The 7,244-nt window shown below is 40.8% G+C and overlaps 1 protein-coding gene across 3 annotated transcripts in view; it reads left to right on the top strand.

Moving 5' to 3' along the window:
• Nucleotides 1-1,017: 1,017 nt before the first annotated feature.
• Nucleotides 1,018-7,244, top strand: part of ZNF106 (zinc finger protein 106) — a 41,952-nt gene continuing 35,725 nt past the window's right edge. For all 3 annotated transcript variants that reach the window (XR_010613872.1, XM_065685403.1, XM_065685402.1), the window contains exon 1: nt 1,018-1,165. The gene's annotated coding sequence lies outside the window, so the exon portion shown is untranslated. The remainder of the gene's footprint in view (nt 1,166-7,244) is intronic.

Raw genomic sequence — 7,244 nt, 5'->3', positions numbered from 1 at the left:
GTAACAGCTGTGGGAAGCTCATTTGGGAATATAGTAGGTATCACTAGAGGTTCTTCTCTTTCCAAATATCTATTCTGCTAACCCAGTACGCCACTCTGCTAGTTATCAAGTGGGGATTGTTTGGGGGTTCAGGACCAGCATTTAAAAAGAATCCAGGACCCCAAATTCCATTGGTCTCATTGCCATCAAGTAAAAATCTGTCTCCCCCAGTTAAATGTACTTGCCACAAAGTATTCAGTTTCCATTTCACTCAGCTTATGGTTGTAGTGTACTTGTAAATTAGCCATTTGAATGGGATCAAGTGGGGTCTTTTTTTGTGTCTCCTGCTCCACCTTGTATTTAAAAGGGATGAGGAATCATTTACTCTCATGTCATTATCACTGGAGTGACCCCAGATGTTTCCCTCCTAGTCTACAGGGAGTACAATTTCTATTCTGTACAGTATCAGGGGGCTTGAAAGGTTGCATAAGCATCATTTCAACCTTTTCTCCTAATTTTGCCCTTTCTGTCGTTCTTTCTGAAGTTGATTGTGTAACTTTTCAATTTTTAAAGATAGTATATATTCTGTTTTCTTGCCTTTTCCAGTTTCTTGTGCTAGGTCCTGTATCTTTTTGCTGTCATCTGGTCTATGCTGATAAGGAGTTTCTACACAGAAGCCTAATATTTTGCAAATAATTCCTTTTTTATCTTTTTTTATGGCATCTCTTCATAATTAGTTGCTATTTTACAGCTTCCCAATTATGCCAATTATCACAAATCCGTCCTTCTGGACATGTGAGACTCTGACTTATTCCATGTTTTAGCAAGTAACCAGTGATGCCATTTGCCATCCTGCCGGCTTCACCGCAAGTCCCGCTTCTACAACGCCGCTCGCTCATCACTGGCCAGCCGCCACGACGGTGGGACTACATTTCCCGGCATGCACCGCGGAGGAGCAAGCGTGCCTCCCGGCGTGCAGCGCGGCCACTTTCCTGCCGGCTCATTGGCTGTGTTGGGCAGTGTCTCCGCCCCGCCGTGCGCCGCGGGTCTCTGTGGGGTCGGCCCGGCTGGGCGCAGAGCGGCTTTGGTGAGGGTGGTGGGTTTGGGGACGTGCGGTGGCTGTGTCTGCTTGGGCCTGGCACGGGGATGGACTTTCGGGCTGCTGCCTTCGCGGAGAGTGTGATGTGTGAGTACCGAGGCCTCGGGGAGCAGAGGCTGTGGGGGAAGCTCGGTGGGGGACAGCTGGGATGATGGGGGGTTGCACCGGATCTGGTGGAAGTGAGCGGGGCAGGCCTGGCCTAGGGGGGCTGCACCGGACATCTTGCCTTGGGGCGGGCATGCATTTTGTTTTGTGCTGTGAGCATCCTTTGTTGCTGCAGTAAATCCTGAACGTTGTTGCCCTGATTTAATACAAGCTTTGCTGGAGCAGGTTCTCTGTTACAGGTGTGTAGCTATCATCAGGTCTCTTCATACCAGCCTGAACCGTTTCCTGGGTTGAAACGTGGCTCTGGGGGCAGAGTTGCTCACTTACCTTTCTTGTAATATATTGCTAAAGGTTTGTCTTACTGGAAGCATATATGAATGTGGTGATAAATATCTGCTAACTTAAAACAAGTGGGGCTGATAGTGTGAAACATTAAGGGTACAATGAAGTAAAAGGTATTTAAAAGTGGGGTAGTTTGCATGAGGGCTTAAATTATATTAAGAACTGTTCAGGGGTGCTTATAAGCTTCAACTTGGAAAAGTTTATGAGCATTGGATAAAAGTGTCATTGGTGACTGAAGTTTATGCTTTGTTGTCCTTTATTGGTAGCATTTTGATAACAACGGCCTTATGCAAGTGAGAGACTTCCTTCTCATGTTCCCTCTTGTGCTTTCTGCAGTGCAGCTTTAAAGAGCTTTGTAAATCAAGTGAGTTCTGAGGTGTGACCTGAGAGAGAAAAGGATTGAGGCTTCTTGGACTTCGTTTTCAGCATCAGTTCCTGGGACTGCTTTTCCTATATTTCTGCTGTTTTTTTCTGTTCATTTGTTATTTGTTACTTTTTTCAGTCAAGCCTCAATTACTATATTAAACTAACAGCCTGTTTCGCTGAACTAATAGATCCTACAAAAAAGCCCCACAAAACGAACAAAAAAACCCCAAACCAAACCAACCAACCAACAAAAAACCCCATCAAAACCCCTCAAAAAACCTAACCCGAAAAGCACTTAAGCCTTCCAAAAATTTAGTAGTTTTGCTGAAGATTGAAACTATCTCCCTGTTAGCACTGCAATATTTATAATGAATATTGCAGGTTCTAAGAGCTAATGTAGCATGGCTTCGTAACTCATTACCTTGGAAAATAGCTTCCTATTGTGAGGTCTGTTCAGGTAAAGGCAACTGTATTGTCTTTTGTTTCTGTTCTTGCTTGTCTGCAGCTGGAGTGGCAGTACAAGCCAACTGCATTTGCACCATAGTAGGTGTTACGTTGTAGTGTTTTCAGTTTGAAACAAGTAATTGGTTTTAGGCAAACTGTCTGTTAGGTCTGTTGTCTGAGCCAGTGTGGTTTCTATGGCCGAACTTCATGTAACTTCTAGCTGAAATGTCCAGAAATGTTTGAAGAGGTGTCAGCTAAATGCATCTTAATTTATGCAGGGCTGTGATATCCAGTACAAAGAATAACAGCAATCAGTGTTCTATGAATACATGTCCAAATTGTGTACAGAGATACTAAGACGTGTAAATGACTTGATCTAGGTAAAATTAAGGTATTTTTCCATTGGTTCCCCCACACACTTTATTGTAGAGACAAAATTCATAAGGTATCTGGAATAAAATTTAAATTTGATTGAAATCAGATTTACATTGATAACATTTTTAACACTGGTACTCATCTTCTGTAAACTCTGCCACCAGGTGGTGTCCTAAGATTTGAGATGTTATCTGACTCAAACCGATTACAGGAAAATAAGCAGGTACTATGCATTACAGAAAAACTTCTTTGTTTTTATGAAAATATTATTCATATTTGTAGTGCAATTTTTTTTTTTTCTCATCTAGTCCTAGGCTATCTTACATTTTGATTGTACATCCTGAGTTGATGGAACTACCCCAGTCCCGGGGCAAACTGCATTACAGAGATGTAAGAGTTCAGACAAACTCCTGTATTTCGACTGCATGGCCATTAATGACTGCTGTCCTAATGTCTGGATCCTTAACTTGAATTTACTTGGCACCAGAGCTCCATATACTGAAGAGTGACCTTCCTACCTTGGTCTGAGCACCTCATATCACTCTACAGCTGTTTTTCATACTCCATAGTGACTGTATAAACAGAAAGAGCCCGATGACTGACTGACTGCTCTCCTACGTGCTCTCTTATGTCTATATGGATATTTTTTTATGCAAGTCTGAATCATTTTGCCAAGGCCAGGTATCTGCTCCTGTGGAACTGCAATGGATAGGATGTACAGAGTAGTCTGTTTTGATTTGGCTTCCAAGTACCCTTCTTCTAATCAGTAAAACAGACATAGTATGCCTACCAGTGAAGCTTATTATAAGCTTAAATACCCTAGGAAGGGAAAAAAAAGGTGCAGCTAAATGTTACAGAGTTATGTTTAAAATTACATGGTGGGTATTTCTGTCATTCTTATAAGGGTCTGTTTGTTGAAGACCTTTTATAATGTGACACAAGTTTATAAGAATAAGCTGATGTGAATTATTTTGTAAATCAGGAGAATACCTGAATCAGTTAGGTTGTTTGTCCTGCATCTTGTGTATCACTGTGTTGCTTCTTAATAAGACTTTGTCTCAATCATTATCAGTTATGTTTGAAGGTGTAATGATAGTAGGCATATGATGACAATTCCCCTCCCCAAAGAGTGCTAATAGGTGATCCTAAAGTAGTCATTTAGGGTGACCCTCCTCCCCTTGGGAGCAGCGAACAAGTTTCGTGATACCCTTGTACTGAACTAAGGTGAAATGACACCAAACAACCAATTTTATGATTTATTAATACAAAATACAAGGCACATGGTTAGATATAATAACGATGATTAATGAGATCAGCAAGTCCTGTGCCATATATTTTTACTTACATCTAGTCAATATTCAATAAAAAAGAGACGAGAAAGAGGGAGAGAAGAAGTATCAGCACCGGTGGGTATAACAACATCTTATTGGTCCTCTTAACCCAGGGTGTTGTTGGTGTTGGGAACTCACCCTGATCTGAGCCCTGCACTTTTGTGTTAAGTTCTTTGGGCTGTTATCCCGAATTTGCATATGAAGAATAGAGTCATTGCTATGATAATGATGGACATAGTTTAGTGAGCACTTGCCCAGTTCCAAAGTGGGGTTCTGAGGAGGTTTTCTCGTCTGTGCCTCAGTCTTAGATTTACTTGAAATAAAAGTAGACATCAGTGAAAACTCTGTGTTCGTGCCAGGTGTTGCCCTGCCTGTGCTGGTCTTTTGAAGGTATTTCTCTGCACTCTCCTTATCTTCAGTTGCCTTCCCAGTATATTGCATAAAGGCAGTCACACTCCTTTAAAAACTGCTTCTGGTATAAGTATTTTAATTCTGTACAGTGCATGATAGTGTGATAGAGGAGAATAATGCTGCGAGTCCTGACTTAACTTTAGTAAATCCTAAAGTTTCTCTCTGTTGGTTAGATAAATTGCATAGATTAGCATTTCCAGAAGGAAGGTTAAAATGCCTCCCACATATGCCCATAAGGAATGTTAAGGTAATTGGTAAAAGTTACTGTTGAGCAAGGGGAGATTCACTTCAGGTAGATCTTGAGATAGTGAATTCAGATGCCTCAGGGGAAAGGAAAGGGAGCCTTGGAACCTTGGTGCTTTGTTCTGCATAAATCCTGCTCGAGGTGATGAAATTTGAGCATAGGCCTCGGTTATGATGAATTACTTGGTTTTGTACAGCGTTCTCACAGCAGTGCAGGGCTTTGATGTTTGGAGCAGTGTGTAATACAGGAAAGTAGTTTTCTAGTTACAATTTTTATCCTTAAGAAAATCTCTTACTAGGCTGTCATGAAGCATTATTTAGTTAAATTAGCAATCATTATTGCTTTGGACTGCTTGTATATTGTAATTGCTGGTTGGATATAGGTGTCAAAGGCCTATGTGGGGTTCTCCCAGTTTTCTTGTAAAATTCTTGGCAAAGTAAATTGTGCTGATAATCAAACTATATATGGTCTAGCCTAGAAGTGGTTGTTTAAGTGCTTTCCAGGGCCTAAATGCACTTCCATTCTTAATTCTTTTCAGCAAGAGGCTTGTCTGAAAGTCAAAATAACTTTGTATCTGCCACTTCTTCCCGTCAACTGACTAAAGGTTTCCTGAATGCACTTTGTGGTGAATTGCTTCTTTCCTCTCTGCTCTCCTTTCCCATGTCTGTGGTAGTTGTATTCCTGTTCTACAGCTCCAACTAGGACGTATGCAGTCGGTTGCTGCAGGAGAGAAGGACCTGAAACAAAAGAACGAGATTGCTGTGCGGAGCTGAGGAACATGTCACTGCAGAGCGTTCTGTCATGGCTGATCTTCTAGACTTCCATTCTTGTCAAGTGTAGAGTTTCTACTGCTATCTGTAGGGACATGCAGCACTTAGGCAGGCCTTTAGACAGGCCAGTACAGCTGATCTCTTTGAGGCCTCCTGAGGATTTCTAGGCAGCTGGAATGCTGGGCTGCCTGCCTCACTCCATGGCACTTGTGGCTTTATATAGTCAGAGTGTTCAGCCACTGATCTGTAGCGGATTTAATCTTGAAGTACATTTTTAATGTATGTTATCCGGTAAGGTTGAATTACTGTGGACAAATGAGTGTTGTAGCAGGAAGTAGTCCAATGCCTGATTTTCTTTGTAGACTATTTTTACTCGTGAGAAGTGTGCTCCAAAACCTCTCTAGCAGACTTGCTTAAGTTAATTAAATCTGTGTGTGCTGTTTCCAAGCTCTGGGCAGGTGCAGGCTCTGGGCAAGTTGTATTTCCATCACATAACTGTGAAATGCATCTCTTTGAAACAAATAAATATAACTCACTGTTCAGTTACATTCCTGTAAAATAGAAAGTAGTTGTGACATCTCATTTGAAAGCTTTACATTTTGCAGTTTCTCGTTTATATGTTGATGGGATCTTTTTTGCAAAACCTCATGTTTGTTTGTTGTTTTCTTAAAAATAAGTAGTTCATTTTCCCATTAATGTTCCATAAAAAGTAATTTCCTATTCTGTGCAGCAAGTTGGTAATTTCAAAGGCACAAAATGTTAAATCTGATAAAAGCTTAAAGGTTGCTCAGTGTTTCAAGCTTGGGGGTTTTGTTGTTAAGTATTGAAATATACCTGCATTTTTGTAGGGAAAATTCATTTTTAAGTTTCTTGGTTTTACAGTTCTGTGATAGAACAGAATAGTGTATGATGAGATGAAATGCAAACACTGACTATATGGTTCAAAAGCTGTCTGGTTCTTGTCACCGCTGCATAGTGAGTGAGGGAATACCTTGAATTTATAATGATTTTCAAAGTACTTAATGAAAGTTCTTTTACAGTGAAATTGAAGCAGCTCATTAAAGTGAGCCATGGGTTTTCTAGCAGGATTTGGGTGAAGGCTAAGTGTGGTGGGAAGTGGTTTATCTCTATGTAGACAGTAAGTCAAGAGGCATCTGGAAATAGAACATGGGTGTGTCTTTTCCCAGTCTCTATAGCATCTACTGAATCTCTTCTGGGTTCTTGCCTCTAAGGGCTTCTCTCTGGAGGTTAAAGCTTCTCTTTTCATAGTGACATCCAATAGCATTTGAATTCCATTAGTATTTTTAGTACTCTGTCATAAGTAATGCCCAGTTGGTTGGGCAGTTATCTTAAAACTCTTCCTGTAATCCTCTATCATTACAATATGTTTTAATTAGCTAAAACAGGTGTAATGTTAGTTCTGCTTGTGAAAGCTTTTTAATGTTACGTGCTCACTTGGGTCGGCAAGTCACCACACTCCACTGCCCTCCTTTTCCTGATAAGTCCCATGCTGCTGGTTTGCCCTTGTGCAGAATAAATTCTGTCAATACTTGAGTAATCTTGATGAGATCCTTAACACATGTAGGGTATTACTCCACTAAACTACAAATTAGAGCTAGTGAAGAATGTTGGGGGGAGTACAGAGTATTTTAATCCAAAAAGGAAGTATCTGAAATTGATGCAAAGATTAGCACCCTTTCTTTTCAGGGGTAACTGCATATTGAAACATCTCTTCTTTATTAGGTAGGTGATGAAACCTTTGCCACTTGTGTGTGATA

This window comes from Lathamus discolor, chromosome 6, assembly GCF_037157495.1.
Source record: "Lathamus discolor isolate bLatDis1 chromosome 6, bLatDis1.hap1, whole genome shotgun sequence".
Lineage (NCBI taxonomy): Eukaryota > Metazoa > Chordata > Aves > Psittaciformes > Psittacidae > Lathamus > Lathamus discolor.
This window is presented reverse-complemented; position numbering and strand designations above follow the sequence as displayed.